This window comes from Jaculus jaculus, chromosome 11, assembly GCF_020740685.1.
Source record: "Jaculus jaculus isolate mJacJac1 chromosome 11, mJacJac1.mat.Y.cur, whole genome shotgun sequence".
Lineage (NCBI taxonomy): Eukaryota > Metazoa > Chordata > Mammalia > Rodentia > Dipodidae > Jaculus > Jaculus jaculus.
The window spans coordinates 81,384,253-81,411,719 of record NC_059112.1 but is presented as its reverse complement, the minus strand read 5'-3'; the positions used below and the strand labels follow the sequence as shown (position 1 = coordinate 81,411,719).

Sequence of the window (27,467 nt, the reverse complement as noted above, 5' to 3'; positions counted from 1 at the left end):
TGTTTCAAAGTGGAATCTGCAGAGTCAGACCTGGAAAGCAGTGAGCTGGTGTCTGTCTTATGTGCTTGATCAAAGAGGACATGCCACATCTCAAGATCAAGGAGTTTGCTAGGAACTGCCTCCAGTCACAGGGAGATCCCGGGTCAAGCTGAACACACAGTGCAGAGCATGGGGGGTGGAGTAGAGAGATAGCTCCAAGGGTAAAACGCTTCCTATGCAAGCCCAAGGACCTAAGTTTAGAACTCCAGCACCTTCATAACATCCAGGTCTAATGCTGCATGCATGTAATCCTAGCACTGGAGAGGCAGGGACAGAAGGATCCTCAGAACTTACTGGCTGGCTAGCCAGTGAGCTCCACATTCAGAAAGACTCTGCTTCAGTAAAATAAATGTAAGGTGGAGGGCTGGGGAGATGGTTCCCTGGTTGAGATCACTACCTGAGCAAGCACAGGGGCCTGAGGAGGGCCAACAGACAGCGTGCATTCAATCTTCAGTCCCCAGAACCCACATAAGCAGCTGGACGTGGCCACATGTGTCTGTCAGCCCGGTCCTATTAGGCACAAAGACCCAGGAACCACTGGAATTCATGAAAAAAAAAAATGGCAAGCTCATGGATTAGCAAGAGACTCTGGCTCAAATATAGCAGAGTGATGAATTGAGACCCTGTCAAGGTCATACTATGCCCACCATAGACAAGCATGCCCACTGCACATGAGTGCATGGGGCACCACAAGGGCCCATACACCTGCACGTACCCCCCCCCCACACACACACACACCACGTGGAGAATGATTGAAGAAGACACTCAGGATCAACTTCTAACCTCCACATGCACATACATCCATGAGCACCCACTCACCCACTCACACACAAATGCACAGAAGGATATGCCAGCCTGAAGACAGATCACATGACTGAATCCTCCAACAGGACATATCAGTTCTTTCCTTTAGTCATATTAAAGGAATACAGTGAGACCTTATCACAATGATAATTAAACAATACTACATTTTGTGACAGATAAGCTGCAAACTCTCCCTTACTGGGGATTTTGAAGACAGACATCTTTTTAGAGGGCTTGAGCCTTTCCCCTAGCCAGGACCTAGAAGAGATAAAAGTTGGTACGTCATCTCCTTTACTAAATTGTCTTATCACTTTAGTCTCATGTGCTGAAACACTTTACATAGTCTTTGGCCTTCTTAAGAGCTTTAAGAAATGAGTAAATGGAACAAAATATTCTCATTTTCTAAAAGTCATTGAATTAAACAGAAGAACGCTTATGCCCAGCAGGTAAGTCCATGTCTCTAAAGGGCTGACAATAAAATAATCACTGCTTCGTGTGATGGATGTCTATTCAGAGGGTAGCAATTTGCCTGTCCATCTCAAGAAGGGAATCTGCTGTGGACATAATTGATTCACTACCAGTATAATCCATTATCCACTGGGTGCCAATAGCAAGGCCTAATGAGACTGGAGCAAGCTAACCATCCTGTTTGAATGACTGTCATCTTTTTCTCTCCAGTTCCTCCCTGGGCTCATTGACAATTTTGTTTTGTATTCAAAGCTGCTGTAGCAGCTGCTGCCTTGACACTGTGACCTTTCTTACATGCAAAGGTGACTGAAAACACCACCTATTGGCCATGCCTCACTGCCTACATCTCTAGTAGGTATTGAGTGGTACCAATGGCTGGAAAATAAAGTCTAATAGTGACTGGGGTTCGGTAACTTTGCTAGTGTGTCCGGAGACTGATTCCCTTATTCTGAAATAGCTCTCACCCTTCTTGCTGATGGACTGGTTGCAGCTATGTAAGCTACTCCCTAGCCTACCCTACAAAAAACACACAGCTCTGGGTTCATAGATTTGAGTCTATGGAAGGGTTCTTAGAAAAGACCTGTTCCCATTTCCTCATTTTTGTGGAGAGCAAATGAAGGCTGAGAATAGAAAACTTGTAGGACTGAGCTCATTCTGATAGAAGCCAAACCCCAGTGATCCCTTATGTCCCCTACTTTACCAAACTTTACTTTTTACTTTTCTTTACTTTTTTACTTTACTTTACTTTTTTCTGACCCCTCCCTTCCTCTCACCCTGACCATATTTTTTGATTCACCTATCTCTTTTGATGCTTCTGTTCTCCCCTAAAGTTTCTTTTTTAACATTTTTTTTAAATTTTTTTTTGTTCATCTTTTATTTATTTATTTGAGAGTGACAGACATAGAGAGAAAGACAGATAGAGGGAGGGAGAGAGAATGGGCGCGCCAGGGCCTCCAGCCTCTGCAAACGAACTCCAGACGCGTGCGCCCCCTTGTGCATCTGGCTAACGTGGGACCTGGGGAACCGAGCCTCGAACCGGGGTCCTTAGGCTTCACAGGCAAGCGCTTAACCGCTAAGCCATCTCTCCAGCGCTTTAAACATTTTTGGGGGAACTTTCTTAGACATAAATATACCTCAATCATAATTCTTTCCTGACATCTTTCCTTTTCCTCCTTGTAAATCCCTCTCCACTGGATTCCTTCTTCTTTCCAACTACTCTCTCCTTCATAATGATGTCATCATTTTTCCTCCTATTATGCAGGTCTTGTGTAGGTAGCGTCAGCCACTGTGAGATCATGGATATCAAGGCCACTTTGTTTCTGGAAGACAGTATTGTAAGCAGTCCTCCCCTTCCTTTGGCTCTTACGTTCTTTTCACCACCTCCTCCACAATGGTCCCTGAGCCTTGGAGGGTGTGATCAAGATGTCTTATTCAGTGTTGAACACTCCACTGTCACTTTTAAGCACTATGGTGAGTTTTGAGTCACTCCAGTGGTCACTGCCATCTGAAAAGAAAAGCTTCTGTAACCAAAAGTGAGAGTAGCAATAATATACGAGCATGAACACAAGTATTTAGAGGGCAGTTTGGTGGGCATAATATAATCTATTTACCAGGCAACAGTACTAAATTTCCCCCTAGGGCTTATGACATCCCAAGCTTTTGATTAGGTCCACTGCTAGTTAACACTGTTGATGGCTTTTCTCTCCCAACAGGCTGCTTAACTCTTTCCAGCATCCTGACAGCTAGTCAACAGGGAAGAGGCTCCCAGCTCAGCTCCAGCTTGATTCTCAGAGACCTGCAGCCCAAGCATGTGGTATCTTTAGCAATAGGGTCTTCCCATCTAGTTCTGGAGGGCAGCCAAGAGCCTCCGCAATAGTTTGTAATGTTTTATGGGTATCACGTTTTCCAGCCCTGGCACTGAAATTTTTCTAATAACAATCTATGGCTTCTGGATATAATATTTTCCATCTCCACAAGGTACTTCTGACCAAACTCTTTCTTTTTAAACATATATACTACTACCTAGTGAAGAAGTCATTTTCCATATGGTTTATTCATAAATTTTAAATTTTGATTAATCCTCTTTCCAAACCATCCTCTCCTCTATCTCCTCCCTTTAGGTAGCTCCCCTCACAGTTTCTCCCCCCTTCTTACATATCTACTATACCCCCCGGTAAGCCCCCTCCTTCTTTCTTCTCCCTCAGCCCCTTTCTAGCTCCTGGTGTACTACTAGCTTTTATTCTAACTCACATACAAATCTAAACATTTGAAGCTCAGATCCACATATGAAAAAAAAAAAAATACGGCATTTGACTTTCTGAGCCTAGGTAACTTCATTTAGTATAGTATTTTCCAAATCCATTCATTTCCCTGTAAATTTCATTTTTCTTTCCAGATGAATAAAACTCCATTGTGTAAATATACCACATCTTCATTATCCACTCACCAGTTGAAAGGTATGTAGGCTGGTTTCATTTCCTAGCTATTGTGAATAAAGCAGCAATAAACACAAAGAAGTGTCTCTTAGGTGTATGTCAAAGCCCCTAAAGTGCCTTGTCTTCCTATATTCCCTCTGGCATTATACTTCCATTCCCCTGAGTATGATGAGAAGGATTTAGGAGAAAGTGAGCCCACTGGATCTAGAAACCTTGGCTAGGAGACATTATGAGGAGTGGGATAAGATCAAAGTGACAGAATCAAAGTAGGTTAGTGGCAGAGAAACTATCTCTATGTACATCTCCCTATATCTGGCTCTCCTCTCATCTCAGGCACATGAAAGTTTTGCTCTTCTCCACTTCCCTTGTGATTATGCTGGAGTAGGGCGACCTGAGCCGTCCCAGCCCATGAGTGATGAGCAGCAGTGATGAGCATCCTTCAGGCAGAGAGCATTGGGTCTTTCCTTCAGAGTACCCCACCCTAGTCTTGCCCACCCACCCCCCACAAGGTGAACCATGAATTACATGCTCAGACAAGGCATCTTAAAATGTCTTAGAGTGACTATGTGGAGCATGATGAGAATACAAATAAGCCTCTGTCATCTCACACTACTGAGAGTTTGCCCATTATCATAAAATATGCACAAGATGTATAGGAGTCATGCATTCCATAGCTTGACTTTCTTACTGGAGCCTCTGTAAAGGGTGGGTTTGGTTAATAGTGGTGATGCTTTTTAGTTTTTCCTGTTTCTTTTCTTTTCTTTTCTTTTGTGCAAGGTAGGGTCTCGCACTGCTCAGGCTGACCTAGAATTCACTATGTAGTCTCAGGCTGGCCTTGAACTCAAAGCAGTCAACCTATCTCTGCCTCCCAAGTGCTGGGACTAAAGGCATGCATAGCCACTCCTGGCATAGATCATTCTTCTCAGTGAGCCAAGAACCAAGAGTGCCTATGTCCTGAGATCACATTAATAATACAAGTTCTTGGGTCCCAACCCAGACCTACTAAGCCCAATTCTACATTTGAAACAAGACCCAGAATGGTTCTTAAGCACATGAAAGCTAGAAAAATATTGATTTAGACAGCAGTTGAACTTGGCATTGAATGGCCTATGACTGCAGAATGCAAAGTTGTTCTATTTCTACTCATCTATCTATCTTTCTGATTACTTTAAGAAGACACTCTCAGTTTGATACCAGTGTCTTTGACTCCTCAGTAATAATTGCTACTACCCCTTTTATCAAGAAGTAAACCTCAGTTTCTGGGAAGGCAAAAGTAGTTAGGTTGATTATAAGAGCATTGTTGGGGCTGCAAAGATGGCTCAGTGAATAAAGTGCTTGTTGCATCCCCAATAACCATGTAAAAGCTAAGTGTGGTGGCATGCACCTGTAGTTCTGGTGCTGGAGAAGCAGGGCAGGAGATGCTTATAGCTTATTGGCCAGCTCATGTAGCCTAATTGGTGATGACTACATTCAATGTGTGATCCTGTCTCAAAAAAACAAGGTAGAAAGCAATTGAGTAGGATACCCAATACTGATCTCCGTCCTCTATATGCAAACACATATACATGTGCATTCACAGTTACTTGCAAAGCCTGCAGGACAGGATTAAATTCCCTACCATTCACATAAAGCAGGACAGGCATTCATGTGTAGCAGTAAGAGAAACTGAAGTGGAGGTGGGTGGGGGTGCACTCCCCCCACTGCAAATAAACAAATAAATTTTAATTTTTCCTTGAATACTTGATGTTCTGACATTATGACCTCTCTCCACAGCATGACTAATGAGTAATAAATGAATTTGATTCACTCCACCTGGGGTGGAGCTGCGGAGATGTTGTGATAAGTTGGGTGTGCTCAGGCTTCCTTCTTGAAAGTAAGATACCCAGAATAAACTTTACTTGGAGATAAATCATACATTTCCAGTCCAACTGAGCAGCAGGTGTTTCTTTACCATAGCTCTAAGGTGTGTTGGTGACATACTGGATTCTGGTTTTGTGCCACCTTTCCTGTCCTCTACCAGGAAGTAGTGTCCCCTGTGAAGAGCCACACCAGCCTGTCTTTGGCCCAGCTGTTGCAGTGCCTTATTTCTTAGCCTTTGAATCTGCTCAGAATTCTTCAAGAACAAAGTACCAATAATTCATCAACCAGGAGACTGAACAGATCATTGCTTGAAAGCATCTGGCCAATTCCTTCATGATTTAACCATCATCCATGCAAGCGGGTCACGCCTGAGGAATGTTAGTGAGCACCCTGCTAACAAACAGTTATGGCAAAGGGCCCTAAGGAAGATGCCCTGACCCTTCCTTGGAGAGTGATAGCCTTCATGGATGCACTCCACACTTGCGTATGTTGGTTCTCCCCCACTTACCTCACACTGGTTCCCCTTTACTTTTTATTATATTGCTGTTTTATTCCCATTGTGGTACTTGTCTTAACAGCTTTCTTTGTCTATTCATAGTGTGATCCCCTCTTCTAGATGGTAGTTCAAGGAGAGCAGGAATCACTTCTGCATTGCCCATGCTGTGTCCTACATGTCTACAAAATGTACTCAATAATAAATCAACACTTCCGTGGTCTCAGTGCTGGAACGAGGAAACTACATCATGTCTTGTCCAGATGTAACTAATCTTCACTCTAAAATATGATTAACTTTGAAACTATTATGTGAGCTAACTGCTACTTTCATGCATGGCTCTAAATAATTGACTATATTCCTGTCTATTGCATTCTGGGACTACCTGTAGCTGGAAAGTGTTTTCAATAGCTCATGATAAAGTCAGTAGTTAGTGGGCAAAAGATAAGAGCCTATAAGTAAGTGATGAAGAGACAAGGGAGACCTTATCGAGAAATTTTGTTACGGAGCAACTTTGTATCGCAATCTATGCAAGATCTGTCCCCTAGGATCTCTTTCCAACCATGTGGCGGACAAAGTTGACTTGAGTATTTAAAACTGATTTGACTTTATTTAGAATGACAGCTGTTCACCACAACACACGTTTTACATGGATACCATGCATACAAGTCAGGTTTTCATGCATCTCAGGCAAGCTCTTCGTGAAATGCACCATCTTCCAGCCTCCTAGACAGACAATTTTTAAAATAGCTTATACAGAGCACCATTTGCACCTCCTGGTCCCATTGTTTCTTGAAACACTTCTAAACAGTACTAAAGAGGAGAGCTGGAGAGTTGGCTTAGCTGTTAAGGCACTTAAGGACCTGGGTTTGATTTCCCAGAACCCATGTAAGCTATGTGCACATGGTAACACATGTGCCTGGAGTTTGTTTGCAGTGACTAGAGGCCCTGACATGTCCATTCTCTCTCTCTCTCTCTCTCTCTCTCTCTCTCTCTGTCTCTCTCTCTCATAAATAAATAAATAAATATTTTAAAAAATTATTAAAGGGGAGTATACCAGACGTGGGATTGGAATTTGCTTAAGGGTGGGCATTTCCTGGTTTGGATCAAAATTGTACTGGGTTTGTTAGCAGTGAATTAGAAATTCATATCACTATTCAAGCAACCCTTGAGTATCCAGGAATGGTTCCTGGAATCAGAATATTGTTTTCTTTGGAAAAAAAAAACCTTTTTGAATTTCTAACCCAAATCATGTTTTTCCCAACAGAGGCAGAAAAGACTAACTGTGCTAAAATATAGGCACAAAAATCATGTCAATTAGCACATACTCATAACCATAGATTTTGGCTAATACTCTAAAGATGAAGGTCGGGGCTTGGTGGGAGTGGAAAATTAATATAGAAATCTATCACATGGGAGAGTGAAGCTGAAAGAGTGACGTTGTCAGACTCTTTGAGCACAGCCCTGGAGCTCCAGACTGGCAAACTTGCAGAGACACACTGACTTTATCGTAGTTGCCTGTTGTCTAACAACTCACAGATTCCTCTCTCTTCACCCCCACGATGCACCTGGACTGGAACAGGCTCAGCGTTTCCTCAGTCCGCACTGCTAGCAGTTTGTTTTGGTTTACATTCGCAGTGACTTCTCATACACCATCCCATCTGAACATCACACTGCCATATAAAGATAGCAGACGTTCCTTCATTTTCATGATATGACTCTGAGAGTTTACGTGATTTGTCAAACATTATAGGAGACATTTGCGGGGCCTGTGCTAACATTCCGAACTGACTAATCAAGACTGCCCTGGCCATGTCAGAGGACAACCCAAAAAGCATGAGGTCCAGGGCTGACCCACAACATAGAGCCAGATGTGAACTGCTCCCCCTTATGGAGGGAGTAACAGCTAGTACTCTGAACAAAAGCTCATTAAATTTTATTTATAAAAGAGAGATGAGGGTTACATTTCATCTGCCATATATCTTGAGGACTTGGACAAAAGTAAAAGAACTCATGTAGGTACCTTGCATCCAAATCAATCTATTCAATGTATGTTAAATAATTCATTCACTGATGAGGCCAAATGTGCCAGGATGGGACTGTGGTCCTTATCCTTTTGAGACACAGCATGACTCTGGGACACTCTGGGAACTATAAGCTATAAATCTATGTCTCTCCTTTGCCCACTGAGCCTGCTACATGTCATCTGTCTAACTTGGCTCTATGGAATCCTCCCTCCATGTATCCCATATGTCCAATCTTCTTGTTCACTTGTATTTATTTTTAACAGAGGCAAGGACACTCATTTACTAATCTATACACAGATATCCAGCACTAGACTTCCAGATCAGATGCTAATTCTCTACACAGTCGGGTGAGGTGATCACATCATGGGTGGGAGAAGAAAGTTTAGGAGATATTAAATCCTCTAAGGCCATGAGTCTTCAAAAAATATATGAAATATTGCACATGCCAAGATAAATGTGATTTACTTGAGCTTTGAGCCAGGGGGAAAAGAACTATTCTTCTTCGAGTAGTAAAGGGCTCTGACTAGGGAGGGAAAGATTCCAGAGGATGGGATGCAGGCCTGGGTAGCCCAGTCCAGCAGAGTTGCAGCTGCTGGCAGATACTGTCCATCTTTACACCCCACTGCACAATCCTACCCTGCCCTGCTTTCTGACTCCTGGCCTCCAAGCAGCGGGAGATACTGTAATCCTCCCCCCCACACACACACACACTCCCGGAAGATCAGAAGGCCCACGAGAAGTGAGGGGTTCTGAGCTGCAGAGCCCAGCAAGGGTAGAGGGGGTTCTGATGTGAGGCTTGGATTTAGTAATGGAAGGGGCTGGGCTAGCCACGTGACTCTAAGGAGGCGGAGTCAGGCGAGCTGGAGAAGGACTGGCAGGAGGGGTGCGGAGGGGATTCGATCTGAATAATTGAGGAGCTATCCAGCAGCCCGGCTGTCTCTCTCCTGCCTTCCTGGACCGCCTCGGGCACCCCCCCCCCCATCCCCGCGGGGAGACGGCCACGCGCTGGCTGCGAGGAACTCCAGGCACCAGCCCGGCCATCATCGTCTCAGCCCCTCTGGTGAGTGAACGTGCCCCCTCGTCACAGCCTGGGGCCCTCCGGCGTCCCCCGCTCCCCGGCTGGACACCCCGCGACCGAGGCGAAGCTGGAGGGAGTCGGAGGCACCAGGAAGGGGGAGGAAGCAGGAACATGGCGCGGAGGCTGAGGGCGCCCTCCGGGATGGGGATCCCTGGGAGAAGGAAGGGTGGGAGTCGGGGTCGCTCGGGATCACAGCAGGAATGGGGCTCGGGTAGCGTCGGGGGCGTGTGTGTGTGTGTGTGTGTGTGTGTGTGTGTGTCCTCGAGAGAGCTGCCCGCCGGCGGGAGCGGAGGCAGGGGAGGATCGGGGCGCAGTCTGGGCCGCCCGCCCGGGTCTCCGCAGTCGTGGGGCCCACCCTTCCCTCCCGACCTGGAGACTCACCCAGCCCGGGCAGCGGGGCTTTTAGCCACGGATTAAGCCTTGGGAAAAATAGGAGATGCTTTTCCGGCTCAGCCCAAGAGGAGGGCGGGGACTACGTTTGCCCTTTTACCTGAGCAAACTCTTCAAAGGGACTCCTCCAGCCGAGCCCCGCGCCCCAGCTAGATTGGTGCCCAGCGAGGGACATCTGTCTCCGGACCACGGGGACACGCCGGCGCGGCGAGGAGGACGTGGCTGGAGAAGTGTCCAGGGGAGCTCTGGCCCTGAACGGGCAGCTCCGCGGCAGGACTCTGGCCCCGCTCGCCGTCCGTCTCCCCTCCAGCCTCGCCTCTTCCCCCATCCCAACACGCATTCTATTTCCCACGAATTCGGAGGGCCCAGGGCAGGGTGGCGTGGCCCCTAACCTCCTCCGTGTCCTGAGTCACCACCACCCCACCACCCGGACCCTCCCCCAAATGTACTTTTTATATTGCGATCGAAGTGTCAGGTAGAAACTGCCAAATGACTAGCAGCAACGGCAAGGCAGAGGCAAGATGAGGGAAGGCTGGGTCGGTAGGGCTGTCATCTGCTTTCCTCCATACCGCCCCCCCCACACCTGGGAGAAGCTGGGTTCACTGAGGTCGTGAACCCATTCTGCAAAAGGGATGCTGAGGTGCCTGGGGCTTGGAGTCACCAAGACAGCCTGCTGGGGGGAGGGCGCTGTCCGTGGTCCTGAAAGTTATCCGTGGCTGAGAGCTAAAGACCTGGGCTCGCAGCTGACCAGCCTTCTCTGTGAGCAGAAACTGCACTGGAATCAATTAAAGGGCGTCGTTGTTTAACCTAGAAAACATCCCTTCCCCGTCCCCTGCCCTTTCAGACTCCGTTTGTCGGGGGGGGGGGGGGGGTTGGCACTTATGGCTAGAAGAGCAAGACGAGCTGGCTCCAGCCCGCTAACTCCGGGTCGTACCTCTTTCTGCTTGTGCGGTGAGCGCTCTTGTGGGGAAAGTATTGCAAGGGCTGTACGGGCTGATAAACATTTCTGTGGCTTTCAGGAACCACAAAATTGTAAGGCTACAGAAGAGAAAATGGATTCATTAGAAAGGAGTCTGGGATTCCTGTTTCAGGTGATGGCTCCTTCCCTCCGCATCCTCTTTTCACCGCCACACGTTGTTTACATCAGACTCTAAAGCAGTCTGGTGTGTCTGTTTTCTTTAACTACAGTCTGATGTGTAAGGTGGGGAAATGAATAAGGTCAATTTGCGTAAGCAAAATTAATAGAATATGTACTGAGCATCTACTATCCGCTAACTAATACTATCTCACGTAACCTCACATTATCTGTTAAAAATAGTATCATACAATAAGAAAACTGAAGTTAGGGATCTTGAATCCAAAGACTGAATTCAAAAGCAGGTCTTCTTACCTTCAATATCCAAGCCATTTTCATGCTTATTTTTTTTTGTTGTTGTTGTTCGTTTTGGTTTTCACTAGCTGTTTAGAGAAATGGAAGTATAGCAAAAGACAAGGAGGAAAGGCTGCTTTTCTCTTCGTGCGCACTACTCTCTCTTCACACCCTTTCCTCACCCACCCACTGTCACTCACTCCCACCCTCCCACCTGCTTTAATGCATAATGCTCAAGATACAACTGTTCACACAACTAGAATCCCAGGATTACAGAAACAGATGAGAAGACTAAACCCCAAAGTTTCTTGAAGGAACATCGGAGCTGGAAGAGTGGAACAGGAAGTCTGGAGGCCCAGCACCCACCTGTGCCTTCATATTTAGATTTGGGCTATTGTGTTTAGGGTTAGAATAATTTTAAAGACCCCTCTGGCACTGTTGTCTTACAAAAAGGAGAACATGGGAAACAAAGGTGATCATATTTCTCAAGCACATGATTTAAAAGCTAATATTAGAATCCTTTAAGATTGCTCCAGGTTACTACACTTCCCACTAATCCACAGTGACAGAATCACGCATCCATAATGCCTTTTCATGGGTTCTGACAAGAACAACAGTATTAGTAACATACTGAATAATATGCCACAAATGTCTACAATCCAAGCCATCCTCTTAGATACTTTTTCTCCACGCTTTTCCCTTCTGGTTCCACAATCCCAGTATTGCCTGCTTTGGTGTGCCTGAGAGATATGGCCAACCTTTCTCTGTAACAGTTTCCCCAAGGCAGGAGTTCATGAGTCCTGCAACATTCCTCAACGTGTCTTTAGGTTACCTATAATTTCTTTACAGTGGCCTAGTCCCAACAAAATGAGGCTTCAAAAATCAATTACCCTAAGAAGCTTCCAATGGTTTCACAAGAGCTTGAAAGAAATGAAGATTACTATAGGTGTTAGTATTTATTATGCTTGCTGCAGGATAGCCACTATGCTAAGGCTCTCTGTCAACCCCTTCATGAAGTCTTCCCAGTTCTTCCAAGTAGGCAGCTTCATTATAGATGGTTTAGAGATTTAGGTCACCCTAACACACAGCAGAATGTGTTGTTCTGTTCATTTCTCCTTCCTCCTCTTCCCAGTTCACAGTGAAATACCATTTTCATTCACTTGATTTATGTAGTCTGAGTAACAGCATTGGCAAGGAGGATATTTTTATGTTGAATTGATAGTTCTGTCCTACTGCAATACATGTGGCTTAGAAATTCAAATTTTATCCAAATGGCACTGAAATACAAATGGCTCTCCCCACTTGTTAGACCTTCCTCAGAGATTCCCATATGCCTTCATATTGCACTTGCCAACATTATAGGCCCAATTAAGGAATTACCCATAATTCAATGCATAACCTTCACAAGTATGCAAAGATACTATTGGTAGGGTACTTTGAGTCCTGTCAGCCAGATCTTAAATTGTCTAGAACCCTTCTGCCAAATATAGTATCACCAGCCACAGAGAGCTATTGAAATTGCAAATAAAATTGTCAAAAGTCAGTAACAGTGTCAAAAATCAGGATCTTCTATTTCAGTGACCATATGGCAAATGGCTGCCTTTTTGGAGAATGCAAAAATTCCCATTAGCGCAGGAATTTCTGTCGGACAATGCTGCTTTAGAAAGCACTTTTTAAAAAATTCCTCACAGCAACAAAGAAGCTTGTAGTTGTTAATAAGAATTAAAGATTATCTTTTAAGTTTCTGCCAGGAAAGAGGAAACAGTACTGTGCCCAAAGATGCCCAGAACAATCAGGCTGGCAAGATCACACGTCTCATTCCAGGAGCTGGTAACCTCTGGGGTTTGGGACATACATATTTCAGAGTGGATTTTCTAGTTTCCTGAATTCCAGCTCTGAAATAACCTTTAAGCTCTTATCCAGAATTCAGGTACATATATTGTTGTAAATTTTTTGTATCTTGTCTTAGCAAGTACAGTACAATATATATGCAAGTAATAAGATTAATAATAAATGCCATTTGGAATCAATAATAAGTTGCCACTTGGTGACATTATAAAGCCGCCTGAAGCTCTGCTTCTTCATTTGTAAAACGCTAAATGGGAATTACCATAACCATCTCAAACCACTGTTGTAAGACTAAATGTGGAGGGATACGGCAGTACTTTGTGAAGTGTGCGCTTGAATGCAAACAGTGATCATTTCATATAGGTATGGTGTGGTGTCTTTCTAAACAGGGTGGTTTAGGTTTAGTGTGATTCTGAATGTTCTGAAATTCTTATTCATTTTACTTTTGCTGGTGTGTGTGCATGTGTGTTTGTGTGTATAATGTGGTGTGTGCGGTGTATCCGTGTGTATGCCTTTGCATGAGTTCCTCATATGCCTGCCTACAGTAGAACACTGGGTGTGCTGCCCCATCGCTCTTTCCTTCACCTGGTCTTTTTTGATCTGGGGTTACTTTTTGGTTTCCAAAGCTTATTAGGCTCTGTAGACTCTCAGGTCTCTGCTCCCCTGCAGGACTGGGGTTACAGCTGCACATGGCCATGTCTATCTGTGTCACATGGGATATGCATTCATTTGAGAGAGAAAGAGAGAGAGAGGGAGAGAAGGAATGGATGCTCCAGGACTTCTAGCTGCTGCAGACGCATTCCAGACACATGCAAAGCCTCATGCATCTGGCTTACATGGGTCCTGGGGAATCAAACCTGTGTCCTTTGGCTTCACAGGCAAAAAAATTGCCTTAATCTCTAAGCTATCTCTCCAGCCCCCATTTTTAATTCTTTATATGAATACATTTTGTCTTTACTGTCATGTCACTGGAAAGTGAAATGTTGAATTAAATGTTTGACGGTGAGATTTCTGATTGGTTAGGTTCTATTAATAGACACTGTGCATTGTGTATGATTTACGTTTTTTTTTAAATCTGAACATTTTCTTCTCAGAATTTAAAAAAAAAAACTAACTAAAAAGTTTCAGTGGCTTGAAGCAGCTTTTACCTTTTAAATCATAGCTTTAAGTGAATTTTCAATAATTATTCTGTCATTATATTAGATGTTCAGAAATAACAAAAAAAAAATATGATGGCTATGTCTCAGTATGGACAGATGAGAGGGATAATTTACAAAACTGTTTTAGCCAAGGGTGGCAGCACATGCTTTTAATCCCAGCTCTTGGGAGGCAGAGGTAGGAGGTTCACCAAGAGTTCAAGGCCACTCTGAGACTACATAGTGAATTCCAGGTCAGCCTGGACTAGAGTGAGACCCTACCTCAAAAAGAAAAAAAGATTTGAGCTTATATCCATCTCATAAATCAATGTAAACAAAATAATTCCATTTTATTAATTGAATAACCTAAAATAAAAGTAAAGTCCATTATTTTAACTGAATAGTTATGGCTGCATTAAGAATGCTGGTCTTAAATTTTAAGTATTTCTACTGTCTATCTTTTACTAAAATCTGTCTGGTTCATGGTAGAACCCTGAGCGACCAGCTAACAGTTACTCTGAAGCCTGGGTGCAGTGCTTACTTCAACACCTTCTTTGGTGCTCTTCATGACTGAAGTAGAAGTGCTTTTCGCATGCAGCCACACCTTGTTTAGTAGCTCACCATTTGATACTTAAGTGTTTTTCCTTTTTCTCACAAAAGCTAACACAACACTCAGATATTATGGAAGATAAGCTGGAACATTAAGACATTCCAGCAGGTGATTCTTAAAAATATACATGAGTATATGCATGTGAGCGTGCACGTGGAAGTCAGAGGTACATGTTAGGCCATGCCTGGCTTTTCACACAAGTACTAGCGACCCAAACCCAGTGACATTACTTTGTTTATCTATCTATCTATCTATCTATCTATCTATCTATCTATCTATCTATCTATCATAAATCAAACTAAGTGTTGGGTATCCTCCTTTCTTAGGGATTTCCATCTAACAAAGACTTGAGTGGTAAATTGTAAGATGCTCGGCCAAGGAAGTAATTCAGACATGCTTAGTCCCCAAGTCTGGTCAAACAGGTCATTCTCAGGCCTTCATTCACATGGAATTATATTCCTAAGGTGGAAATTAGTGAGGCTGTCAATTCCAGCCTAGAACATCATGCTAGTTGTCATAGGTATCTTTTGTTGAGATTTCTTTATTCACAGAGTGTAACTTGTTGACTTCATGGAAGGGCCTCAGTTTTAGAAAAGGGGAAATGCTATTACTCAGAGCTAAGAGGAGGTTAGTCTTGTGTATTTATGAGTTAATGAATTCTTCCAAATTTTATACCCCAAGAAACAAGAGAATTGACAATATAACTTTGGCATTCATCTTCCGAGCATGCAGTCATACACTTCATCAATAATGTAATTGAACACTATTCTTTAATCCTGGCATAGAAATGCTGTGGTCAAGGCTGTTTAAAGCTCCTGCAGCCTCACATATGGGTGTCCAGTAAGTATTTGTTAGATTCAGGCCAGTGTTCACATAATTATTGGTCATACTCTCATAAATTGGACCCTCCCTCTCTTTCAAGAAATGAATATTCCCAGGCTGCAAAGATGGCTTAGTGGTTACGGTGCTTGACTGAGAAGCCTAAGGACTCATGTTCAAATCTTCAGATCCCACGGAATCCAGACAGACAAGGTGCACAAGCAGTTCAAGGTCGCACATGTACACAAGGTGGTGAACACATCTGGAGTTCAAGTACAGGGGTTGGACGCCCTGGTATGCCAACTCTCTCTCTCCCCCTCCCTCCCTCTCTCTCCCTCTCTCTCCACTCTCACCCTCACTCTCTCACATAAAAAAATGTCTATCTGTTGGGCTTGCCATAAAAAAAATAAAGAGAAAGAAAGAATTGAATATTCCCTATGGCACTGTCTCTTAGCAAATAAAATGGGACACAATCATAGAACAACAGATTTTACCCGGACATTCTTAGCCCCTTTGGGGGTCACAAGAAGTAATGATGAGCAAGACAGGTTGCTCTTGAGAATTATGTTTTGCCACCTTTACCAGAGAACAAAGGACACTTCGGCCCCATGGTCTTGGATTTCACCGTGATGAGGCAATTTCATAAACTGAGAGCTGAAATGGACTTGTATGTCCTTTTCCGCTTTTTCCTGTCACTTCACCCTCACTTGTCATTTTGTTGATGGTGTAGTTGGGCAGCCTTCATGGCAGTGGCAGGAATTGTTATTGTTCCTTAATTTAGAAGAAGCACAGCTTAGTGTGAGAGGACGTATGTTAATTAGAGAAGAGCCAATGCCCAGACAGCCTGGTGGATCACAAAACAGCATCCTTTTCCAGGAATAACTGAGCCTGCCTTTAAGGGTTTTAACTGTTGTTTACTGACAAAAATGAAAGAAAAGCAGATCATTCTACTACAGCATATCAATAAACAAATGCTCAGAATTCATTGATCTTCATTTGCCAAAGGCAAAATATTCCAACACAATAAACTGACTTACAAATGAGCAAGCTGGCTTCTATACCCTTTTAATCTTTTATTTGCTGTTTTTCTTTCCTTTTTAATAATAAGTAAGTAAATGTAGTAGACCTCGATGTTTAAAAATTCTACTGATGAAATGGTCTTCACTTATTGTTTATTAGAGATTATATATAAATAATGTTATACCAATATTTTGTGTCACTGCATCACTTAGCTGTCTCACTTTATACCCAAAAAGGTCTAGGCTAAGAACAGAATCCAAGTTAATAGCAAGGACCAAAGACTTATGGAGCCCTTCTTTCTCTAACCACTGCTCTTGTCCATCTTTAACATCATGCATTTTCCATTAGTTATAACAACTTGTTTACTCAACAAGTTTAGTTTCTTCTACTAAACTTTTACCAGAGCTTCTAGGAGTAGGAAAGTTGAAGTATTTGTATTTTAGACAGAGCTGAGAACCAAGGGCTCAGATAATCTATGCTCTGCCTCCCCAATCAAACAAAAAAATCAAAGTTTATACTTTTATATAATTACTTATTGGAAGTGCTCACATTTCACATCAGTTCTTCACTCAATAACAACAATAGTAATAACAATAATGGCAGATAGGGGCTAGAGAGATGGCTTAGTGGATAAGGTGTTTGCTGCAAAGCCCAAGGATCCAAGTTCAATTCCCAAAGACCCACCTAAATCAGATGCACAAGATCTGGAATTCATTCACAGCTGCTACAGGCCCTGGCCCACCCATTCATTCATTCTCTCTCTTTCTCTCTCTCTCCCTCTCTCTTTCTCTCTCTCTCTCAAATAAGTAAATAAATAAATTTTAAGTAACAGTAATGATTATCCTATTTACTATAACCCTAAAGGATTATTATCTCCATTTTATTATAGATGAGAAAACCTGTATCCAAAAATTGTTAAATATCCTGTCCAAATTCATATAGCTAACAAGTTTGAACTTTTAACCTCATGCTAAATTGCCCACATGAAAACTGAGTCCTCAGATGACTGGCATGTGATGTGCATGAGCCTCTTCTCTGGTCTACTGCTATTTTCCCTCCATTTCTGCCTAGCAAAGCAGTCAAGAAGGTGAACAGAACTTGGGTCTGTGTTTCTGATGACATTGCCAATGTCTTTCTGTGAGATGGGTATCTTCTTTTTGCAATCAGTGCCATAGATCAACTGGGTCCATGGGTCAGCATTGCATGTTGGTGCTCCATAGGCTCATGGATGTGATGAAGACCACTGTGCTCCCCTCCCTAGAAAGTGTGGACAGCTGCACCACAGAGATGGATGAATGCCAGCACATAAACTGGCTCCTTCTAAAACTACAAGTCAACACACCATAATTTTGTTGCCCACTGAAATCTTCTGGCCTCTGCTTCTTAGTTTTTGACTCAGAGGAACACTCTAAATGGCTTTGAAGGCAGAACACAAGAACCCCTGAGTGCCAGTGCCTAGTGGTGGACTTGCCTCCAGAGTAAAACTAACTTCCAAATTCACATGAAATTCATTTCTTCCCAATAGACCTGTACTTAATTAGTCATAAATAATACATAGCCATCTTTGTCAGTATGGATATTAGTGTTGCTAACTCTGCTAATGGGCATTTAGCACTTAATGTGGCATGTCAACCAGCTGAGAACACTTCGACTGTGTGTGTGTTTGTGTGTGTGTGTGTGTGTGTGTGTGTGTGTGTGTGTTTAGCTCTAGTTTCTGACTCAGTAAACTAACCATATATATACCACCAACACCAAAGGCAATTATAGAATGTATAATATAGCTCCTGTCTCCGAGGCTTTATTGAAGCTTTTTGGAGAGTGAAATGGCTTAGGAGTCAGAAGACCTTGTTTCCATCTCAGCTTGGAAATGTGCTAGCTATGAATTTTAATCAGTACCATCCAACTTCTTTAAGACTTAGCTTCCTTCTAAGCATAGTGGTACATTACTTTTAATGCCAGTTCTCAGGAGACTGAGGCAGAAGGATTGCTGTGAGTTTGAGGGAAACCTGAACTTCAAAATGAGGTCTAAGTCAACTTGAACTATAGTAACTTCAAAAAAACAAAAACAAAACTTGGTTTCCTTATCTTAAAACAGAGATCATAGAATTTGCCATCATATACACATGTGTGTGCACACACACACACACAGGCAAGAAAGAAATTGTTAGAGTTCCTTGTAAACCAGAGACATGCAACCTTTTTACATGCAACATGATGTTGTAGTCTCCAGATGTATTGGACCACATTCATAGCTATCCAGGGTCACATTTAGCCCATGTGCCATAGGTTAGACATGCCTGAATGTTACTTACAAGTTATACAAAGGAATGGAAAGAGATTTCTCTTTTTAATCCATTATAGTTTAAAAAATAAAAACTCACAAGTGGCTTATATCTGATACTGACTTAGGGCAGTCAGTTACAACAGTGTTTTTAGGGTTAAAAGAATCTTGGATCTCCACTTGATAGCCAGATAACAGTATATGGGAAAGTTCCCGGGTTCTTCTAAAATTGACAGTTTTCAATCTGAAGCAATGTCACCATACTAGGATATAATTATTTTTGTCGTAGGCAATGAGTTTATTAGTTATTTTCCCTTTGCTGAGACAAAATACCTGACCAGAAGCAACTTATGGAAGAAAAGGGTTTATACTGGCTTACTCTTCCAAAGGGTAGAGTTCATCATGGCAGAGAAAGCATGGCAGGAGTGGGAAGCCAGAGTCACATCATCACACCAGCTGGAGGAAATAGAGCCAGAAAATAGCAAGTAGGACTCAAAAACTCTACTAAAAGTTCCACAACTTTCCCAAACAGCACAAAAAACTGAGGATTAAGTATTCAAATGCATGCATCTATGAGGGACATCTTAAATTCAAGCTGCCATATTGGGGAGAAGATGAATACTAGATTTTGATAGATGGGGATCAGAAATTCTAATTATACTACAGTAGGCAATACAACTCTGAAAAATAAGAAGCCCACCCAAAATGCCAAATCATACTTCTTTTCCACCAAGAAAAGCCATGGCTCCCAATGCTGCCCATGGCTCCTAATTTGATTAATGCAAACAGAATTTTCTTCTGGTCTCTTCTCTTAGATGAAATCTTTTGATATTCATGGGAGATTTAAAATAGGACAGAATTATTACCAGACTCCAAGTAATTTTATTGGGAAATTTCCTAGAAATAAGGGTTAAGAGATTTGCCTCTAGAAGATTCTACAAGAAGTGCTCTCCAGTGTCAGTGGAGACAGAGTCCTACTAGGTTAACATGGCCATAACATGAAGCCCAACTAAAGGTTCAGATTTAGAAACCCAAAACAGTATTTCCAAAATAACACCTTCTTTACAATTTATTCTAAAACTATTGTCTTATATCCTCACTTTATGACAAACATAAGTCTAGCTGGAAACTGGGAAGATGGACCCTTATTCTCAAGTCACTAGTACAGGTCTAATGGTGAAATAGGCGTAAACCACAGCTGAGTATGTATGCAACATGACACATGCCATCACATGGTGTAAAGGCCTTGATTCCTGAAGAGAACCAATGAGCTCCATAGAGGAAACACAATTGAAATGTACCTTAAATGGCATGTAATCTTTTCTCAGGTGGATGAATGAGGGAGAAGGTGGCTTTGGAAATGGGAACAGCACAACCAACCACTGGCATTGTGAAGAGCAATGACGCTTGCCCAGGCTGATGTAAATCCCTGGCTAGGAATGGTGAGAGGTCCACTGGAAGGACTCTGAATTTACTTCACTGTAACTGGGTGGATGTATTCATTTAGCCTGGGGTTTATGTTTTCAACGGAGATTTTATAAGTATTTTAGTAATATCAGTGGATCCAGGGCTAGTTCATGGCAGACACCAGCATCAAGAAATCTCATCTTACAACTAAAGGAAACTTCAGAAATAATTTTAGACTTTTCCTTCCCCTGTATTTTATAGATGAAGTATTTGTGTATATGTGTGTGCTGTGCTATTCAGGTGCATGCATGTGCATTTGTGTGTGTGTGTGAATGTGTAGAGGCTAGTGGTCCACACTAAGTGTCTTCCTCAGTCACATTCCACTTTATTTATTTATTTATCATAGACAACTGCTATCACAGAATCTAGAGCTCACTATCGGGCTAAACAAGCAAGCTAGTGAGCTCTAGGGATTCCCCCACCCCATCTCTACCCTCCCAGCTCTGGGATTACTACCCTCTAGCATACCCAGCATTTTTACATGGGTGCTGAGGTTCCAAACTCAACCCTCACGTTTGTATGGCAAACACTTATCCATGAAACTATCTCCTCATCCCCACTATATGATATTCAAATATTGATGAACTGCCAAAATGTCCATTGCTCACTATTAAGAGGTGGTTCCTTTATTATAACCCAGTGATGGAAAAGACTCCAGGCTGCATCTGCAGGAGAGCATTCTCTTCAGAAACACAAATGACAAGCAACACACCAACACGTGGGCATGACATTCTTTCCCCATCTCACACATCCTTCCCTGCCTCCTCACTTCAAACTGCCAGGGATCCTAGAAGCACAGCCTGAACAGAAGGCATCTTAATCTCTGGTGATTCTGTAAATAATATGCTGCTTGTGCTTGCGTATAAATGATCACAGCCTATTTTCTAGATGAGGAAGCCTTCAGAAAGATGAAGCTGCCTGTACCCAGAGCACAGCGAGGGTAAAATTTCAGGCTCCAGGCTCTGGGTCTGTCTGTAAGAAGGATAATATTTTTCACTCATCAGGGCACTCCTAATAATTTATTCAAGTTTATGGTCTTAAATTTCTTCTCGTAATCAAGTCAGTCTGCATGTTTAGGTTTCTGAGACCACTGCCTTTCTTTCTCTCTATCTTTCCTCTACCTCTTGGCCAATGCATATCTAATGGGAAATATCCAAGCTAATCTATTCAACTTGCATGAATGGAAACTGAGTCTTAGAGAGGTAAAGACATTTGCACAGTTTGCATAACTAAAAACAGTATTATGACCAGAATCTCAGATTCCCAGTATAGCGCATTTCCCTCTATACCAAATTACTTTTCCCCAAGCAGAGATAATATAGGATTTTTCTCACTCTCAAATCTCCTCCCTTTGGACTAGAATTATAGCTCAGTGGTAGAGTAAAAACAAACTTGGAAGTGATTAAATCCCCTGTTGTAATCAGCTCCTCATTGCTGGAATGAACATCCAACTAGACACACCCTATAGGAAGAAGGGTTTATTTCAGGCTTACAAAATCTAAGCGAAAGAAGCTGCTTACTTCCATATATCCAAGCAGAGAAAGGAAAAAAAAAATATTGCTGGAAGCAAACATCAACATCAGCAAGCACTAACCTCCAGAGCTGAAACTGCTCTGAACACACTCAGTAGAGCTAGACTCAAGTCTACCCCCAAATACACCTTAGGGCTGGACTCCAAGATTTGCTCCCAGTGACAGACTCCCGTGTAGCAAAGATCTGCCTGATCCAGGCTCACGATTTAAGCTCAATTTTAAATGAAACACTTTTGTCTGTGGGGCCATACATTTAAACTATCACATTCAAATTACCACAGTCCCTTACACTCATTACTTAATCCTCTAAGGATGGATCTAAGTGATTAATTGTATGTTGCTCAAAGGTACATTCCAGGTGCCCACAGCTTGTTGGCCACCACACTATATTGGTCCATCAGCCATATAAACAGGCTAGCTAGGAGGAGCATAGGACACTTTCTGGGCTACAGGATTCTCATGACCATAGACCATATTTACGTCATCTTTCAAGCAGTGAGCACCACCAAACATAGTGTGCCCAGAGGAAGAGGGAGTCATGCACCAATCATTATTTCAGAAATCAGCATCATTGTCCAGAAGTTCACTGGAAGATATGGTCTACTAGAAACCAAGAATTTGGGTGATGGGATAGGTTTAAGCAAGAATGGAAATATCCAAGAAAGTGGAAAAAAAAGGTAAATGCTGAAGCAGTTCTACTTCAAAGTCAATCTGTTTTGCCTGAATTAACCTTTAAAATACATTTCATTTAGAGTAAACAAAGCTTATGGTAATAAAACTTTTTTTTTTTTAAGTGCATGATGCACATTTTTTTTTCGAGGTAGGGTCTCACTCTAACTCAGGCTGACCTGGAATTCACTATGTAGTCTCAAGGTGGCCTGAAACTCATGGTAATCCTCCTACCTCTGCCTCCCAAGTGCTGGGATTAAAGGCATGCTCTACCATGCCTGACAATGATACACATTTCTTCTTCAAATTTTATTTTGTTAACAACTTCCATGATTATAAAAAATATCTCATGGTAATGCCCTCCCTCACCCCACTTTCCACTTTGAAACTCCATTCTTCATCATATCTCCTCCCCCTCTCAATCAGTCTCTCTTTTATTTTGATGTCATGATCTTTTTCTCCCATTATGATGGCCTTGTGTAAGTAGTATCAGGCACTGTGAGGTCATGGATGTCCAGGCCATTTTGTGTCTGGGGAGGGAGCACATTGTAAGGAGTCCTACCCTTCCTTTGGCTCTTACATTCTTTCCACCACCTCTTTTGCAGCAGACACTGAGCCTTGGAAGGTGTAACAGAGATATTGCAGCACTGAGCACTCCTGTCACTTCTTTGCAGCACCATGATGCTTTCTGAGTCATCCCAAGGTCACTGCCATCCAAAAAGAGAAGATTCTCTACCAAAAGTGAGAGTAGCATTAATATAAGGATATGAACATTAAGAGACGTGCTTACTGGAGCAGTTTGACAAGCATAGTATATATATTTAGCCAGACAGAAGCAGACGTTACACCCGTAGGGCTGATGACTACCCCTGTTTTGAGGTTTTGGTATCGGGGATGTATTCCCTCCCATGGAGCAGGCCTCTGGTCGAATTAGAGGGCAGTTGTGTTACACCATGACAGATGTGCCACTATTGTACCTATTGGCTCATTTGGCCTGGCTGACCAAATAGAAGGCTTGCACAGTCCACTGCTGAGTATCTTCACTAGAGATTTCTCTTTCTCTCATTAAATTGCATGCAGAATGACTCCTTCCAGCTTTCTGTCAGCTGGTGTACATGGAGGAGGTTATCAGCTCAGTTCCAGCAGGATTTCTCAGTGGCCTTGCATCCCAAGTATGTGGAGTCTTCAGCAATAGGATCTTACTATCTATTCCTGGTGGGAAACCAAGGGCCTCAGCAATGGCCTATAATGCTTTGGGGGCATCAGGGACCTCCCTGGCCAACAACTCACAGAAAGGTATCCCATACCTGGCACTGAAATTTTTCTAGCAACAATCTATGGCTCCTGAGTGTCCCATTGTCCAAAAAAATAGGCTTCCATATGATTTATTTATATCCTCTTAGATTTTGATTAGCCCTCCCTCCATCTTTCCTTTATTTAATCTCTTCCTCTGACCTCACTTTGGGCCTTTTCACCCCCATTAATCTATTCTTCTACTTACATATATACAACTTAATGATGCACATGTAAAAACCTTTTTTCTTTTATTTATCAAGGAGATAGAGAATGGGTGCACCAGGGACTTCATCTGCTACAAACTCCAGACATGTGTGCCCCCTAGTGCATACATGTGATATTGCACTTTGCATCATTGCATCTGGCTTTCATGGGATCTGGAGATTCAAACATGAGTTCTTAGGCTTCACATAAAGCACCTTAACCACTAAGCCATCTCTCCAACCCCATATTTTATGTTTAAACCACTTCTGAGGAATCATTTGAAGACAAACCCAAGTTGTGTTTCAGTAAAAAAAAAAAAAAAAAATTATATTGAGAAGAGAGACCAGCAAGAGAGAAGAGAAACCCAAGAGCTAGCTTCCCAGGCAAGGGTTTTCCTCACCTAAAATTATTAGGCACAGAAACTTGATTTTATCAGTTGTATCAAGAGTTCCCTAGCTGTGTAGAAACCATCCATGTTCCCCAAACACCCAGAAACTGACTTGTATACTAGGTTCTGACCCAGCACCTGTAAGGAGATGCCCATGAGAGCTGCTCAGATTATTCACTTCCTAATGTTGGGACAGTGAGAAAACCAAATAAGTGATCAAAGAAAACCTGTGGGCACAACTTCAGAACTAATAGAATTTCACAGATAATCTCTGGATGCCACAGAGATGAGAGAATTCAATATTCCACACAAGAGTTCCCTCAGGCTATCAGAATAATTGTGCTCTTCAAATGGGAGGTTTTATTGCTTGTATCATCTCTCTAGTGACAGAGAAATGGGAAACTTCTTTAGGTAAAAGACTGAGCCTTTATTCTCCATGCAACCTCAATTTTCCATTAGGATATATGCTATAACTGCATAACTGACAGTCTACTTTGCATTGACATGTTACTCCCTTTTAGGTAGATGCTGCAGCTTTGCTCACATCATGAATAAAACGTCTGAGAGGCTGGTTTCTTTATGAAAGAGAGAAGTCTCTTGCACTCTGTGCTGATTCTGTTGTTTCCACGTCAGAGGTTGGGATGATCTGGCCTTGCTCAGTGTGCCTGGGCCTGGTTTATCCTGGTCAGTACTTCTACATGTTGGACCCTGACATTTGCAGTTCAATCTAGAAAACAGTCATGGGTGATATGATTCATCTTCACAATCTAGATAGAGCAGAGTCTCAGTGGGTTTTGAAAACATCACATGACATTGTTACTTCTAAATGAGGTCAAGCAATCATTTTGGACTATTTTTATTGTCCCCTTGTACTGACCGGTTATGCCGATTCCAGCCAGAAATCAAGTCTTCAGACAGTCTGGAATTGATTTTATATTCTGTCCCAGTCACAAAAAAGTTTTGACATACTTTCTGTTCCAGCATCAGAATGCAGAGGAAGAAAATATCTGAATGAGTGTAGACATCCATGCCAGAAATAAATTCCTAATATAGACAACTAAAATTTGCCACTATAGAGCTTAACCATCAAAATAGAAACAAGGCTTTCTTGCTTCAATGCTATCTGTGTGCAGTGCCTCTGTCCTTCCTTTTTTTACTCTAACTCTATCCCAACCATCAGTTACAACTAAACACTACAATAACTTCACAGTACATCTGGTGGTGTACAAAAGCATGGTGGTGTAGGCCTATGCTCCTAGTACTTAGAAGGCTGAGGCAAGAGAAACATGAGTTCAAGGGCTAGCCTATACTACATAGTAAGAACTTGTTTTAAAAAGAAAAATCTAGGTCTGGAGAGATAGCTTAGCAGTTAAGGTGCTTTCCTGCAAAGCCAAAGGACCCAAGTTCAATTCCCCAGGACCCACATAAGTCAGATGCACAAAGTGGGACATGTGTCTGTAGTTCATTTGCAGTGTCTAGAGGCCCTGTTGTGCCCATTCTCTCCCTCCTTCTCCTCCTTCTTCTCCCCCCCCCCTTCTTTCTCTTTCTGCCTCTTCTCTTTCTCTCTCAAAAAATAAAAATAAAAATATTTTTAAAAATCTAGAAGTGGGGAAATGACTCAGTGATTAAAGGTGCTTGTTTGGGCTGGAGAGATGGCTTTGTGGTTAAGCACTTGCCTGTGAAGCCTAAGGACCCCAGTTCGAGGCTCGGTTCCCCAGGTCCCACGTTAGCCAGATGCACAAGGGGGTGCACGCATCTGGAGTTCGTTTGCAGAGGCTGGAGGCCCTGGAGCGCCCATTCTCTCTCTCTCCCTCTATCTGTCTTTCTCTCTGTGTCTGTCACTCTCAAATAAATAAATAGAAAATATTAAAAAAAAAAAAAAGGTGCTTGTTTGCAAAGCCTGCTGGCTGGATTCAATTTCCCAGAACCAACATAAAACCAGATGCAAAGGTGGTACATGGGTCTGAAATGAATTTACAGCAGCAAAGTCTGGGGCTGCCCATGGAAGCTGTCCAGGTTATTCACTTCCTAGTGTTAGGATGGTGAAAAAACCAAACAAGTGATCAAAGAAAACCTGTGGATACAACCTCAAGACTAATAGGCAGAGAGACAGAGAGAGAGAAGGGGAAAATAAAATTTTAAAAAGTAATCTTCAAAAAAATCTAAAAGTTGCTCATCGTTGGAACATTATGATGTCATTTTTTTATACATGTGATTCCAATATGGTATGAAATGGATTGTCTTCCTGAGCTCAAGGGCAATTAAATAGCTATATCATAATACTTCTGATAAAATTAGCAACCACTCACATTTATTTCATCATATGAAGTAGGTATTTTTGTTTTCATTCACAAATGAGAATTGGAAAACTTCAAGGACTTACTCAAGGTCACAGACAGTGAGAGTTGAGGTCAGTAAATTCCATAACACTTGACACTATGGTCCTTCCCCACCACAATTTCAAAATTCTCTATGAAAGACAGCAATCCTGATGCATCTCACATGAGGTTATGAATAAGAAAAATGACTTGCCCAGGGTTGGGGAGATGACTCAGTGGGTAAAGTGCTTGCCCCATGAGCATGAAGACCTGAGTTCAGATCCCCAGCACACACATTGAAAAACTAGGTGTGGGACTAGAGAGATGGCTTAGTGGTTAAGTGATTGCCTGTGGAGCCTAAGTACTCCGGTTCGAGGCTCAATTCCCCAGGACCCACGTTAGCCAGATGCACATGGGGTGCACGCATCTGGAGTTCGTTTGCAGCAGCTGGAGGCCCTGGTGTGCCACCTCTCTCTCTCTCTCTCTCTCTCTGCCTTTCCCTCTCTGTCTGTCACTCTCAAATAAATAAATTAATTAAATATTTTTTTAAAAATAAAAAAAGAAAGAAAAACCAGGTGTGGGGACTGGAGAAATGGCTTAGCAGTTAAGGTATTTGCCTGTGAAGCCTAAGGACCCTGGTTCAATTCCCCAGGACCCACATAAGCCAGATGTACAGGGGCACATGAGTCTGGAGCCACATAGTGGAGGCCCTGACATGCCCATTCTGTCTTTCTTTCTGCCTCTTCCTCTCTCTCAAATAAATAAATAAATAAAATATTTTTTTAAAAAACAGGTGTGGCAACACATGCCTGTAATCTCAGCACAAGAGAAAGGGAGTCAGGAGAATTCCTGGGCTTAATGACTACTAGTCTAGGCAAATCAGTGAGCACTCGGTTCAGTGTAAGACCTTGTCATC

The 27,467-nt window shown here is 42.6% G+C and overlaps 1 protein-coding gene across 2 annotated transcripts in view; it reads left to right on the top strand.

Moving 5' to 3' along the window:
- Positions 1-8,994: 8,994 nt before the first annotated feature.
- Slc7a14 (solute carrier family 7 member 14) overlaps positions 8,995-27,467 on the top strand; it is a 162,697-nt gene continuing 144,224 nt past the window's right edge. For both annotated transcript variants that reach the window (XM_045130361.1, XM_045130360.1), the window contains exon 1: positions 8,995-9,186. The gene's annotated coding sequence lies outside the window, so the exon portion shown is untranslated. The remainder of the gene's footprint in view (positions 9,187-27,467) is intronic.